This window comes from Cucumis melo, chromosome 3, assembly GCF_025177605.1.
Source record: "Cucumis melo cultivar AY chromosome 3, USDA_Cmelo_AY_1.0, whole genome shotgun sequence".
Lineage (NCBI taxonomy): Eukaryota > Viridiplantae > Streptophyta > Magnoliopsida > Cucurbitales > Cucurbitaceae > Cucumis > Cucumis melo.
In genome coordinates, this window is record NC_066859.1 from 7,333,608 (window position 1) to 7,350,723 (window position 17,116).

Here is a 17,116-nt window from a genome sequence, read left to right on the forward strand (position 1 = left end):
CCTCCGCTTCTCAAATCTCCTCCCTCTTCTAGCCATCCATCTACCTTTTGGTCATTCGTTTTCTGCCTTCTAACTTCGCCGCTCTTCCCTCTCCTTGTCATTCGTCCCTTATCTCTTGTCTTCGTGATTTATCTTTCCAATTCGTTCTTCGTCGTTCCTCTCCTCCATCTCCTTGTCCTTCGTCTCCCTCTTCTCAGCCATCGGTTTCCTCATCTTCTCACCTGGTATTCTCAGTCAGCTTTCGATGGTGATCTTAAATCAGATATAAAATTATTTATTTATTGTTTTTTGTATAAATAAAATTTAAATGTTTTTAGTTTTTCTTTAAATTATTATGTTGTAGATATTCTTAGTTTGTTGAGTTAAAGATTGACATTTGACATTAGCCTCAAGATATACTAAAAATTGAAAAACATGAAAGGTGGAAAGAAACCCTAAACCTTTAAAAAAACAACCCGACAACCCAACCCATAATTTACGGGTTGGGTTGAACATTTAATTCGGGTTGCCAACCCAAACAACCCAAAAATATGGGTTGGGTTGAGAATGTCTCTCAACCCAACCCAACCCGTTTACGCCCTTAATGGTTATTTAATGTAGAAAATTTTATTCTCGGTGTCAATTGCTCAAATTTGAACTTATTACATGGTTTAATGATATAGATGTTCAAGTATGAACCAAAGTTGTGGATGTAGTTATAATTATTGTTGATATTATGTATATGTGTTCTTGACATATAGTTATGTTTTTGTTGCGGAAAAATATTTTAGGTTATTTTACGTTCGTATTATATTTTGATGGCTATTTTGTCATTAAATAGTATTTTTTAATATTGGAAGCTTATACATTATTATTCACAACTCCCATTATAATATTTGATTATTTGAAATGTTACAAATTAATTCACGTTAAATTATTTGAAAGATTTTATAATTTTACGGTGGAGGTGGAGAAAGTGATTTTAAATAAGAATGAATTCAACCATCAAGAGATGTAATAAATTTTTTGTAACCATTTACTCATCAATTTTTCCACTCTCAACCTATATTATATCTTCTTCCTCACAACACTTTGCTATATTATATTACATGGTTAACAATTTAATTCTAAAGCATGGAAGTTTTGGGAAAAAGCATTAAAAAGGACGAGCAGAAGCATAATCTTAAAGAAGAGTCAAATAACCATATTTACTATAAGAGACACATTTATAATTGTTATTGTTTTTCAAAATTCTGAAAATAGAAGAAAAGATTGAGGAGATGCAGATTTGGTTTTTTTTTCACTATCTTATGGTATTAATAATAATACAATAACATAATCACTCCTATGTTTTTTTTATGAAAATAATTTATAGATTTTTAAACAGGTCTATTGTTGTTATCATTTCCATTACAAAATGTATTTTTTTAAATGCACACATAATGACCAATAACTTGAACAATTTATTATCAGACAATTATCATAAAAAATATTATAAGAAAATGATTAGACATTAATATTAATTTTTTTAAACATTCATTAAAAAGAAAACATTTCCTCTCAATTCTCAAATTTAGAATCTTATTTACGTATTTATTAGTTAATAAATAAATAAAAATGATTATATAATAAAACTAAGGCCCTGTTTGGGCCAAGGAAAGATTAGGGGGAAAGGATAAAAATTTATTCTTTCCTCATTTTGTGATAAAAAGGAGGAGGGGGGAGGGACCCCCTATTTTCCTTCTCTCTTCCTTTCCCCCATTTATAACATTCTCTTTCTCCCATTTACCGATCATCTTCTTCTCTCCTTTTCTTAATCGATCGAGCCTCGTCGGCGTTAACTTTACTCCTTTTCCTCATTTTTCTCCATACTTGGATCGGTAAGGTTCCGATCTACTCATTACCACTTTTTTCGAAGTTGGTCGACACCCATATCAACTCATTTTCATTACTTCCCCTTTGTTCAGTCGATAATGGTTTTCGACGCGCATGCTTTTTTTTCCTGCTTTATCCCCTTTGCTTCACTCAATCGATCGCGCATGGCTTTTCTCTTCGATTTGTTGCTTGGATCTGAAGGAGTTTTTGTTTGTGTAACGCCTTGCCACTAGGTTTAACCATTAGTGCTCCGATTTTGATAGTTCGATGAGTTCTTGATGCTACACGATCGTCGACTTGGTTGATTCGAGAATGGTAGGGTCGAGGTATACATTCGAACCATTTTCTATATGCTAATGATGAGGAACGATCCTGTAACGACCCAACTCTTTATACTAAGTTGAGATCATTACTACTATAAGTAATATAAAATTTCTTAAATTAAAATAGAAAATATCAAATTTTCATTAAAACCTCAAATATTCATTAAAATCATAAATAACTGAAGTAAATAGAAATAAATCTAAAAGTAAGTTCCTAGCTCAATCCCTATCTAGTTTTAAAAGAGTAAAATGAATAAAAGTGCATAAATATTGAAATCAAAATCCAATAACATAAGGCGGAAGCAAAAGTGTTCCCCTATGGCACGCCACGGTCACTTTTTGTCATTCGCTAGTTTTCCTCTGCTCTTACCTTTACCTTTGCCTGAAAAATTAAACATAAAAGAGTAAGTATAAAAATATACTTAGGTCCCACTACTACAAAAACAGACTCTCTTGACGGTTTTAAACTGTCAAGAATGATTATTCTTGACGGTTTTAAAACCGTCATTGAATCCAGTGTCAAGAAAGACAAAGTTCTTGACGGTTGGTAAAAACGTCAAGAATACTGAACGTTGACAGTTTATGACCGTCAAGTATTCAATTTTTCATGACAGTTTAAAACCGTCAAGAGTATAAGTGTTCATGACAGTTTAAAACCGTCAAGAATATGAGTATTCATGTTAAAAACCGTCAAGAATATGAATATTTATGACATTTGATAACCGTCAAGAGTGCTTTTTCATGACATTTAATAACCGTCAAGAAAGTGATTGTTTATGACATTTAAAAATCGTCAAGAATGCAATTGTTTATGACATTTAAAACTGTCAAGCATTTTTCTAGTTTTTATTTTAATTGTAATTCAATTATATTTATACCTGTATTATGCTCCCATTTGTCTTGTATAGTGGTCCAACAATTGTTCCATAAATACATATATAAGTGACAATATTCATCAAATATAAAATATTTCACCGTATCATTTCCAAAACTTTGCAAATATTCCTATCATTTATAAAACCAATATACAATTCGATCATAGTTTCAGAATGGCTACAATAACAAAGTTTCAGAACAATTCAACTCTTATAAACGATTCACCTATCATCCATATGAACAATTCACCTATGAACAAATAACCTATCAACAAAGTTTCAAAATGACTACTACAACAAAGTCTCAAAAGTATATACCAATCAACCCCCTCCATATGAACAATTCAAAGAATCAACCCCCTCCATATGAAAAGACCCTCCATGTTTGCTGTTTCTTCCCTCTTTCTTTCCTGCATAATAGAACAACAGTTAACAAACAAAAACAAACCTCCCAAAAAGTTGCAAAACTTTTCCGTCATTTGGGTAAGGATCATAATACAGTATTAGAATTAGATCAACAAAAAGAAGTAAATTTCCAAGTTTGAAGTCTTCCTAACAACAAATAAAAGGGCATTCTTATAACAAATAATAATAAATAAGTAAATAAATAAATAAAACATAAAAAACAAAAAATATCAACGGAAAGAAAAACCTAAGGTCTAAGGAACATGTCTTCTTCCAGCTTCCAGCATTGAAATCTGTTTAATAATAATAATGTTCATGGAAGAGTAACATGATGTGAGAAAGTTTGTAATTCATGGAAGAGAAACATGATGTGAGTAATATAATAATAATGTTCATGTCTCACAAAAACTAGCTTGTAATTCAAACCTTAAATCACAATTATAAGAACTAAACTCTAAGGACTTCAGAGTTACCTGTATATCAGAGTATAATTAATTTACAGATCAATTCCAGCAGTAAGTTCCTGTGCTTGGTGACTATCTCAAAATAAGTATATAACAACAGCAGACAGAGACTTGCAATCCAAAGGAAAAGTAAGTCAACAACTTGATTTGAAGGGCTTTAATTTAACCATTTCATTCCAGTTTTGCTTATCACCTTTGATTGTGAGCTCCTGTATTGATATTCATTATTCATTTCTCAAAGACATAAAAATGAATGCCTATCTCTCAAAAAACCAAGTAGAAGCAACATATGCATTTTTCATCCCAAGCATCCAATAACTAGGTAAGCAATACAAAATCAAAAGGGATGGTCAAGCTTTAAATCGTCACAAAGAAACCATGTTTAGAGCACATTAAAGAGCAACCAACATAAACAAAACAAAGACCAGATCTATAACGGAAACACCTTTCCTAGATTCAAAAAAGAGATTAATTAAACACAAAAAGAAGGATTAGATTGACCTTAAGCGACCTGAGTCGTGAACCGGCGATTCTATGCATGGTGGAGCTGAGTGGCAGTGAACCCTAGAAAAGGTTGAGGCTCGCCTTAGTTTCTCCCTCGAGTTCAGTTTTCAAAGAAACCCCAATGGTGGCTGTGACAGGGGCGGTAGAAGGAAAGCTTTGGTTTTGTTCCTTTAACCAATAGATCTCAGTAAAAATAAATAAATTAATTAATAGATAAGTAATTCAGCAGGTCGGGTGCGGTGTAGAAGGCGCGTCCAGCAGTGCGGCGTCTAGTGGTGTGGCGTACAACACAGAATGGCAGCGTACGGCACGAGCGACAGAGGAGCTCTGTCGTCTTACAGTGAGAGAGCACAGTGAGATTGGAGATGAAGGCGTGACATATTTGAGATGGAGGCGGGGAAATAGAAAAGGGTTAGAGGAAAGGTTTTATAAATTAAATATTAAGTTTATTTTAATAAATTTATTTTATTAACTTTATTTTAATAAATTTATTTTATTAACTTTTTTTTACTAAATTTATTTTATTAACTTTTTTTTACTAAATTTATTTTATTAACTTTTTTTTACTAAATTTATTTTATTAACTTTTTTTTACTAAATTTATTTTAATAAATTTATTTTATTAAATTTATTTTGTGGTGGGAGGGGGAAATTGTGTGGGAAAATAGGGAAAGGGAAATTGGGGGTTTAGGTTTTTTTTTAAAAAAATGAAATTAGTTTTTTATTTAAAAAGTAAAAAAGAAATTAGGTTTTTTTAAAAAAAGAAATTATGTTTTTATTTTTTTTCAATTATTTAGTAATTCTTGACATTTCTAAAACGTCAAGAAAAAATCCTCTTACTTGACGTTTTAAAAATGTCAAGAAATTTTAAAATTACTCCTCTCCGCATTTCATAAAAATTCTTGACGTTTTAAAACGTCAAGAACTTAATCGATATTACTTGACGTTTTTAAAACGTCAAGGATAACTACATATTATTTGACATTTTGAAAAACTTCAAGAATGTCAACTTCATAAAAATTCTTGACGTTTTAAAAACGTCAAGAATTTAGAAGTTAATCCTTGACAGTTTAAAACGGTTTAAAACCGTCAAGAAAGCTAAAAATTGTCTACCCTCCGCCTTTTCATAAAAATTCTTGACGGTTTTCCTATTAAACCACCCCTTTCTTGACGTTTTTTCCAAAAACCGTCAAGAAAACAAAAATGCAACCGTCAAGAAAGCCTTTTTTTCTAGTAGTGTCCCGCTAGATGATTGTTAACTTCTTATTAGAGTCTTATAAAGTGGTATCCCTAACTTGTACGTTCCCGAACACGCGCAATCTATGATCCCGTAGAAACATCTCTTGTCTTCGGTGAACTCAAAGGGACACCTAGGACAAAACTAGTCTTCGGTGAACACAAGGAACACCTAGGACAAATTGGTCTTTAGTAAATCTCGAATGAAACACTAAGACAATTGGGCTGTGACTGACCCCGTCGAGTTACTCGTAACATATCATCTCATACTGGACTGGTGATCCTGTCGGACTACACGGTCATAAAAAAAAAGTTGGTGATCCCGAGAGACATCCATGTGGGTACGACTCTAATAGATAAAACTAACAATACGACCTATCTATAGCATGTAACATAATATAACATCATAATCATGACATGAATATTAACCATAGCATTCTTAACCATGTGATTAATAATTCATGCACACATCAACATAACTCAGTCAGAACTAACTGTCATCATAAGCGTAGGCTAGTCATGACTACTAATCATCATAAATCATAAACACATTATGTATATTAGCTACTTTAATGCATAATGGAAAAAGTTACATGCAAGCTCATACTTCAATCCAAAGGTCTAGTAGGAGAATCTCTTACCTGAAGATTAGCTTAATTCACATAAATACACTCCTAACAGCAAAGTTAAGCTTCTCAAGAAAATCCTAAACAGTAAGGGTAAATAACTAAGTTTACTAACTTAATAGCTTCTTAAAGACCAAAAAAAAAAAAAAACCCATTGAATTCAACTTACCCAAAGTTGAGGTCGAATCCAAATTCATCCTTAATTTAGGGCAAAGCTCCACAACTTACGATTTTTAGCTAAAATCAATCCAATTTAATCCAAAATTAAATATTTAGAATCCAAACCTAATATTTGTTGAGTATGCCAAAAACCAAATCAACATACCAAAACTTACCCAAAATATGTGGGAAAAAGGGCCAAAATTAAGATTGGTGGCTCAGCTTGGAAGACAGGGTGGCTTAGGTGCGGCTCGTGTTAAGGCTGGAACGACTCAGATATGGCTTATACAGGTTGGAGTTCGTGCGCGGCTCAGTGACTGCGCTCACGAATAGGCTCGGCTAAAGGGCAGATCAACTCGCAGGCGACTTAGGTACGGCTGGCAGGTGGCTCGATGCGAAGAACGACTCGAATTGGAGGACTTGCACGGCTCGACGACGTGAACGACCGACAAATCATAAGGAACCGGCTTGAATGCTTACAAAACGCGACAACCGGCGTGGATGGTGGACCTTCAAACAGATCGCAACGATCGACGACCAAGGAGGCTTCGTCGACAGCGCTGCTACTTGGCGGAATGATGCGACGGAAGACAGAGAAGACGTGATCGGACGACTTGGGAATGGTGGCGACGCCGGGTTGGTTGGAGTTTGAGATTAAGGTTTCTTTACGCTTACCTGAGGAAGTAGATGTTGAATAGTGCCCTCACGAAACCCGATGTCTATTTAAAGAAATAAAAATAATAACAATAAAATCATTATTATCTTCTTTTCCCTTTTTCCTTATTTTTTTTCCACAAAAATATCATACTCTCTTTCTTCATTGAAAACCCACCAAATCTTCTTTTTAACTTTTCCCAAAATATAATCAATACTTCTCTCTCCTTAACCAATCACATCACTTTATCCTTCCAAAATAATAAACCAATCTCAAATAATTATTTATTTTCATAATACAATTATTTTAACCTTAAATCCAAATAATTATATACTCCTATATATAATTATTCAAAATTATCTCAAATACAAACCCCCAACACAAACTACTTAAAAACAAACAAATTCAGTCATTAGTTCCAATTTCAATTAATTAGATATTTTTCCGAAGTATCTAATAAATTATAATTTCTACAAATCAAGGATTTCCACAATTAAATCATATAACACCCAAAAATAATTTTAATAATTGCCAAAATTTAACTTAGGATAATTAAACTTAAAATTACTTACTTTGGGTCGTTACAGATCCCGATCATATTCCTTTCTTGTTGTTGTTGTTACTTGTCTATTGTGGTTACATGTTCATGTTGAAATCGATTTTATTTTTGTTATAATTATGTGGAAATGTTTTTTCCTATGTGAATATCCATGCGTTTCTGTGTTTGATTTTCGATTTTGGTATACGTTTCTATTTTCCTATGTGATCGATTTTACATAAATTAATTTGGGCTTTTTCTGTCCTTGGATCTGATTCCGTAGTCCATTTTGATGAGTTTTTGTTGTAGCGCGCATAGCTCATCGGTTTTGTGCATTTTTTTTTGTTATATGTTGTGTTTTACGTTTCCAATTTTATGGTTTGTTTTTTGTTTCCCATATGTCCATGGGTTCACGTTTTGGTGATGGATGTTTATGTTTTTCCTTTCTTTATTATGTTGTTTTGGTGTCTCGATTTATTGATTTGTTTTATGTTGTTCGATATATTTTGCTTATGATGTTCATTATATGCTTTTCTTTTTTATTGTTGTTTTAGGTGTTTGGGTCTAGGTCCTATATTTTCATGTTATTGGATATGTTTAGGCATCACCTTGTTGTTGTGTCAATTTTAGGTTGCATCGTCGTTTTGGTTTATGGCAGTTTAGAAAGTTTGATTTTCCATATGTTGCATATGTGATATTTTTTCCTATGTAATGCGTTACTCGGTTTTGTGAGTGTCATGCCTTTATATCATCGCACTTAATGACATTCCGTTTGAAATTCGATTTCCTAATTGTGAACAAACTTCTTTCCTCTGAGGCAAAAAAAAAAAATCACTGTTTCTCTTCGATTTTTGGTGCATAAGTTTTCCATGCACATATGTTATAACAATTTTCTATTTTTCATGGTTACTTGACAGTAGGTCTATAAGCGAAGGTATGCCATGACGTCCCTTTCATTTTTTAACATTTCACACATACAGAAATTACATTAACATTTTATAACGAATGTTTGTTTTTTCATTGCAGTGCATGCAAGTACGTGGTGAGACATAAATTCGCCTTCTATAGTCCCTACGTTGTCTCACATAAAAAAAGGTCCTTAACGTGCATTTATGTCGTTCGTTTGTTTTATTTGCTAAGTTTAAGTACATGTGTAATTGTAAATATATAGTCACGCTAGCACTCTTGTATAAGGGACTTTGACAGTAAACTTTTTTTATTTAAATTATGCTTTTCCTTGATGTTTTAAGCATGTACTTCCGTTAATGTATGTTGCACAATTTTAAAAAATTCACCTTCAACAGCAAAAAATTCACTTGTAGAATTGCCTTGGGGTACTTGAAGACACGTACATCAAAGTTCACGTCTCAACAGCGGATAGACCAAGTATCACACATGAAAGGGTGAAGTGGCAACCAATGTCCTCGACGTATGCGATACAAAGGGGGACTTCGTTTTCATTTTAGCCAGCTGGGAAGGATCGAGCACTGACTTGCATATTTTGAAAGATGTACTTTCCTGACCTAACTGTCTAAAGGTTTCGAAGGGTGAGATATATGTTCTCACTGTCAGTCGGTAAAATTGTATATCATATGTTTATTATGTATTCGTTTACCGATCTAACAAAATTGAACCTTATACTCGTAGGGTATTACTACCTATGCGACGCGGGTTACCCAAATGCAGAGGATTTTCTAACGTCGTACAGGAGCCAACTTTATCATCTACAAGATTGGCGTGGTGTGGGGAACGCTCTTGAGACACCGAAATAGTTGTTTAACATGAAATATTCTGACGCACGGAATGTGATTGAAAGAGCCTTCGATTTGTTAAAGGGACATAGGGCAATACTACGTGAAAAGTCCTACTAACCAGTTCAAGTCCAATGTCAGAATATCATGGCTTGTTGTCTGCTTCATAATTTAATAAATTGATAGATTATATACGAAGACGATGGTGACTTGACACACGTAACTACTAGTGGGGATGACATCATATAAATTGAGGTCTCAAACAAATGGAATCAATGACGTGATGCGCTTGCTTCGTCGATGTTCAACGAATGGCAGTTGCGGAACGAGTAGTAATGTGTGATTTGTGTTATTGTCTTGTTCGTATACCGTTTTGTATTATGCAACTCTCCATGTTTATTTGTCGTCCTAATATTTTATTTACTGACATTTGGTTTACAAAAATATATGTGCATATTTTTATTCACTTTACTGTTTCACTGGATCACATGTTTGTTGTCATGTGTTGTTCATATATATTTACTCATTTAATGTTTCATACAGTACGTGTAATAATTCATTTTTTTTATTAGAATGACAAGTTCTTCTAGGAACCCAAAACATTCCTAGACACAGGCAGAGAAGGTGTGCCTAGTAGACTGCTTCGTGGACTTGGTTAACCGGGGGTGAAAGTCGGACAACAGGACCTTCCGCTCTGGTTATTTAGCATACCTGGTCAGGATATTAGGGGAGAGAATGCCAGATGTAACTGACGACGACCGTCATCAAAAGCTGAATAAAATTGTTGAAGAAGACGTTTCATGCCATTGTCGAGATGAGGGCTCAACAAGCAGTGGCTTCAGCTGGAATGATGAGGTCAAGTGTATCATCGTCAAGAAGGACCTGTTCGACCATTGGATTCAGGTAAGAGTATGGAATTAATTAAATGAGTAACGAGTTTTTCTGGAATACTAATTACTTTGTTCTTTTTGTGTAAATTTTTCAGACGCACCCTATAGCGAAAGGACTCCTCAACAAGCCATCCTCAACAAGCTATCGTACGCTCGAGAAAGATCCAGCCATAGGGGCTCATGTGGAGACCTTTACGGACATTGCATCCAATGTGCCGAGCGACAACGACAGTGCCCCCGTAGAGGATGGAATGGAAACAGAGTTCCCCGCTATATAAAGCCTGAGGATGAGCATGTCGCTTGGAGACATGATGGGTCGTCAATCTAGTCGGTTCAGCGATGGTAGTGAAGGGGGGAAAGCCCTTTACATAGTGAAACAATTACATAGATCTTAACCCAAATTTAATTGGAACCTTTGGTAAAATTTAAATTAATTATGGCTAAACATGTTTTTTAAAAAAAAATACAGAGAAGAACTTACGATCGTTGATGTCTCTGAATCTACTAAACACCAATTTTAAATACCACCACTAGGAAACCTTCATATTATATGGATTGAGATGGTTTGTGGGAACCAAATTGGAAGAGGAAATTTTTCAGAGAAAAAAATTCAGAGAGAATGGGAGGTACAAAAAAATTCACAGAACTCGCTTCTGTGTATCATACCAGGAAGTTGAGAGAAAAGTGGGAACGTGCGAAAACCCACCCACGTTCCCTATTAATTTTATAAATAAATCTTAAATTAATATTAATATTAACATAATTAATTAATTTAATTAATTTAATAATTAATTAATATTTCACTTAAATCATATTTAAATGAATATCTCTCACATAACCTATAGTTTTAATTTAATTAAATCAACTTTAATTAAATCAAAATAAATTAAACTATTAATTATTTCTCAAATTAATTAATTTGAATGTGAATCATATTCAAATATGAATTTCTCTCATAACCTATAGTTTTAATATGTATCATATAAACATTAAATTTTATCCTATAGTTTTAGTATGAATCTAATTCACATTAAATTAATAATTGAACTTATTCAAATATTTTATTCTCTCATAAATTAATTTTGAATCATATCCAAAATTAAATTTATATATTAAAGTCTAATTAAAATATAACTTTATATTATAATGTATCACCATACAATATATTAATTCTCAAAGTGAATTCGAACATTTCAAATTACAACTAATATAAATAAAGTTGATTACATTTTACGAACTAAGAAGGGGACCTAATGGACCTACAGATAAGAAGTTACAACAATATGAGATTAATTGGCTAAACTCATTAACCACATTAATCAATAGTCGTTAACTGTGTGTACACTTCACTAAAGACTCACGACTGAACTATTTTCACTATAAATATATTTTTGTATCCATGGATATAGACCAATTACCAGTAAGTTAGTTCTTCACAAGTATTTGTAACACTAGTTGGGTCAATTTACTGTTTTACCTCTAGGTTACTTATAGTCCTTAAATACCAGTGCTCCTCTAATGGACAACCTGTTTATAGTTCAACCACTAAACAGAAACCCCTCTCGTGCCATAGAGAGGGTAGGACCCTTTGTTCAAGTCTCGGAGACATCATTTAAGGAAACACTTATCTACTTACCCTAAAGTCGAGAAGGAGTGAATTCCATCTTGTGTGATTATGTTTCCAGCTCCCCACTCGGTCTTGTCCTTAAAATGATAAGCATATTGAGTCAGTAATCTAGCCACTCTCACCGGTACAAATTAAAGGACAATCCCTCACAAACAGGAGTTCATAATACACTCAGGCTTAAGACTAAGTTACCTAGGTCATCCTAATGAAATAGAAACCCAACTAGTTAACGTAGTTACATCTAATGATTACTATTTCGTGGTCCAGTCTTATGCAAACTTATTACATAGGATACCCTCATTCGCATGTCGCATACATGAACTCATTGGATCAATGTGTTTGTAACAAATACAAAGTGAGTCGTATCCATAGTGTTACCAAGATAAGGTACCCAACCTTAACCCTATACTATAGACTCTTTAAACTAATCTTGAACATTGATCCCCATATGTCTCTACATACTATTCAAGACTCATCAAACAGCTTAGGATGTTAGTTTATTGGATTTAAGTTATTAAGACAAAACTAATAATATAATTAATAATACTTATTGAAATTATAATAATAAAACACTTTATTAATAACGGTCAATGGATTATATTTACTATGTACGAGCTTTAGACCCAAAAAACTCCTAGTTGGACTAAAACTCTAGTCACTATGAGATGTACAAAATAAAGTAATCCTCAAACATTGGAAATGGTAAAATATACAAGTATATTACAAAAAACATATATATACAAATATAATAAACCAGGGCATCATCATACCCATTACACATCTCTCACTTGCTCTAGGTTACCTAATATACATATCTCGTAGACCTACACCTTCTAGATGAACCTCAAACACTTTACCCATGTGAGTCTTCGTAAATGGATCAGCAATGTTTTTCTCCGAAGTGATCTTGGGGACGATCAAATCCCCTCGTTGCACAATCTCCCGTATCAGGTTATACTTCCTCTCTATATGTTTCCCTTGTTTATGGTTGCAGGGTTCTTTAGAATTGGCTATTGCCCCACTATTATCACAATATAAAATGATGGGCAAGTTCATGTTTGGAACAACTTTCAAATCATGTAGGAACTTCCTGAGCCAAACTGCTTCTTTTGCTGCTTCACAAGCAGCGACGTATTTAGCCTCCATAGTAGAGTCTGCAATGCATCCTTGCTTGATGCTACGCCATACTACAGCTCCCTCATTCAGGGTAAACGATGATCTCAACGTGGATTTCCTAGAATCCTTATCAATTTGAAAATCAAAGTCAGTGTATCTTGTAAGGATCAAATCCTTAGCTTCATACACAAGCATGTAGTCTCTCGTTCTCCTAAGATACTTGAGAATAATTTTAAACGTCGTCTAGTGGTCTAACCCTGGGTTGGACTGATACCTACTAACTATTTCTACTGCATAAGAAATGTCTGGCCTAGTGCAAAGCATAACATACATTAAGCTACCCACAGTTGAGGCATATGGAATACGTCTCATATCCCCAACTTCTTGAAGTGTCTTAGGACACTGTTCCATAGACAAGTGAACCCCATGCCTGAAAGGTAATAAATCCTTCTTAGAGTTCTACATCGAATATCAAACCAACATTTTATCGATATAGGTTGCTTGAGACAGTGCTAGCGTTTTATTTTTACAATCCCTTATGATTTGGATCTTAAGAACATATTCCTCTCAAAATTCTTTCATTTGGAATTTGGCTGCTAGCCAAGTTTTAACGTTACTTAGGTATCATTCCCAATAAAGAGGATATCGTCTACATAAAGTACTAAGAAAATGACTTTACCTTTGTTGATTTTCTTGTAGATACTGTAACGACCCAACTTTCCGGACTAAGCTGAGGTCACTACCAAATACCAAAACTCGACCATTCAACATAAAATTTAAAACGGACCAGTTACGATTCATTAAAAGCATTAGAGATCTTACAAAAAGACGGTTTCGGGCCCTATTTTAAATCAATCACAAAGAGTCTCAAATAAAAACTCAAGTCATCAGTTCAAAAGCACAAGTCAAATATTCTGACAAAATACATAGCGGAAGCGATAAGAAAACCAGACGCGTCCATATGGCCTTCACGCATCCTTTCTGCCCCTCGTCGGTCTGCCCCTAGCCGTGCCCTTACCTGAAAGTTAAGAAGAAAAAGGGTGAGTATAAACATACCCAGTAAGGGACCCACTACTGGGCCCGTTAGGGGACAACAGTTAACTTCCTATTCGGGGGTGCCCTACATAACAGTCTAGTGGTTCCGTAGAACGCACATATCAGTCCAGTGCTCCCGAAGGATGCACATATCAGTCTAGCGCTCCCGGAGGATGCACCTATCAGTCTAGTGCTCCCGAAGGATGCACATATCAGTCTAGTGCTCCCGAAGGATGCACACATCAGTCTAGTGCTCCCGAAGGATGCACCTATCAGTCTAGTGCTTCCGAAGGATGCACATATCAGTCTAGTGCTCCCGAAGGATACACATATCAGTCTAGTGCTCTCGAAGGATGCACATATCCGTAAGGCACACTACCCCATAGATGAAGCTAACCGTTACCCCTCGGTCTATACTAAATCGTCTACCACAGTCATACCACAATCATCAATCATTTTACAATTTCTCTAAAGGCTTTACTAGCCAGGTAGTATAAGCTTAAACCGTTACACCCTCTGTTGCTATACGCGCCAACTATTCGTATACCATTATGGAAGAGCCCCAAGACTCAAACAGCTAAATAACCAACTGAACTCACTGTCCTTCCCCGTCTAATCCCATGATCATCGTCCATCAATCTAAAATTTCAATCTACAATTAGCGGTTGCAGTTCAGTTACATCAGACAGAAACATAATAACAGTACTTAACAGTCAACACAGATACACTTATTCAGTATAGTCACTAACGTATAATCCCCTGTGGATTACTACGTTTTCGGCCTCGACCCGAGGTCCAGTAGTAGGAAAACCCTTACCTGATACTCGGTTATGCCCCTCGATTGAATCCACGCTCAACAGCTCAACCTAAAACGAAAACACGAAGGTTTTAGTTGATGACTTTAGTAGAAGTCGTTTTTGAAGGTCCGAAGCACATCCGTTGACTTACCCGAGGAAAGAAGGAAGCTATCTCCAACCAAGCCTGCCGCAGAACCCGAGAGCTTAAACGTCAATTCTTTACTACCTTCAAGGGAGAAAAGTAGGGCCATATCTTATTCCAATATTCAAACTCTAATCGGATGTAGCAACATTAGGGAATTCATCGAAAACAATCCTTATCGAAGACTCACCGTGACCCGGAGCGGAGGAAGGAAGGCTTAGGTGGCTTGGTGAAACAAGGAGCTCGGCTCGGCTTGAAGGCGTTCGGCTCGGCTCGGCTCGGCTTGGCCTTGGCTCACAGCTCGGCTTGTGGCTCGGCTCAACTCGGCTCGCGGCTCGGCTCACTCGGCTCGCGGCTCGACTCACTCGGCTCGCGGCTCGGCTCGCGGCTCGGCTCACTCGGCTCACTGCTCGGATCGTTGCTCGGCTCACTCGGCTCACTCGGCTCGGCTTACTCAGCTCGGCTCACCCGGATTTATGTGTGGCTCATACTGGAAGCGGGTCTCGGGTTAAATGTGGGTCCTCGGGTCGGGTTGGATGAAAACGGAAGCCACGGTGATCGATTTTCCCCCGGCGAGCGATGGCGGCGGCGATTCGCGGACGACGCACGAGGAACGCTTTCGTGGAGTGGCGACGAGCGGCGGCAGATCTGTTGTGTGAGGCCGAGAAGAAATCGGAAATGGATGGAGGCCGCGGCGGAATCCGCTTCGACGTTCGTGGACAGAGACGGAGAAGAAGGCGGACGACTACCACACGGAAGGAGACGGAGAGGAAGAGAGATGGTGGCGGACACGGTTGGAAGGAGAAGAGATGAAGAAGAAGGAGAAGGAGGAACGGAGATGGTGGCGGCGGCGCGGAACGGAAGGATAGAGAGGTGGCTGCGGCGCGCGAGGAAGATGAAACGAAGAAAATGGATGGGGGGGCTCGCGCGCGGTAAGTAGGGTTTCTCTTTTTTTAAAAAAAATATATATATATATATATATATATTAAGTTAAATAAATAATAATAATAATAATATTCAATAATAATAATAATAATAATAATAATGATGATGATGATAATAATAATACTATAATAAATAATAATATTAATTAATACTAATGTAATAATAATGTTAAATAACAATAATAATAATATTAAATAATAGTAATAATAACAATAATAAATTATAATAATAATAATAAAAGAAAATATTAATATCAAATTATATATATAAAGATTATAATAAATATTAATGATAATAATAATATAATTACTATTATATTATTATTATATAAATTTACAAATATTAATTTCAGAATTTCAGAAATAAATCCAAAATTTAAAATTCCCGAAAAATTACATAAAACGGTAAAAGTTTACCTCGAAAGTTTGGGGCGTTACATATACAAGGTTCATCAACGTTTTGGTCAAAACCATAAAATTTGATCGCAATATCAAACCTAATGTTCCAAGATCTAGATGCTTGTTTCAATCTATAAATGGATTGATTCAGCTTGCAAACATTTTGCTCCTGACCTTGGGTTATGAACCCCTTGAGCTAAGACATAAAGACCTACAGATCAGAAGCAACAACGATATGAGATTAATTGGCTAAACTCATTAACCACATTAATCAATATTCGTTAACTGTGTGTACACTCCACTAAAGACTCACAGTTGAACTCTTCTCACTGTAGATATATTTTTGTGTCCACGGATATAGACTAATTACTAGTATGTTAGTTCTTCACAAGTGTTCGTAACACCAGTTGGGTCAAATTAACGTTTTACCCCTAGGTTACTTCTAGTCCTTAAATATCAGTGCTCCTCTAATGAACAACCTGGTACCATATAGAGGGTAAGACCTTTTGTTTAAGTCCCAGAGACACCATTTAAGGAAACACTTATCTACTTACCCTAAAGTCGGAAAGGAGTGAATTCCATCTTATGTGATTATGTTTCCAGCTCCCCACTTGATCTTGTCCCTAAAATGATAAGCATATTGAGTCAGCAATCTAGCCACTTTCACCCGTGCAAATCAAAGGACAATCCCTTGCAAACAGGAGTTCATAATACACTCAATATTAAGACTAAGTTACCTAGGTCATCCTACTGAAATAGAAACCCAACTAGTTAAC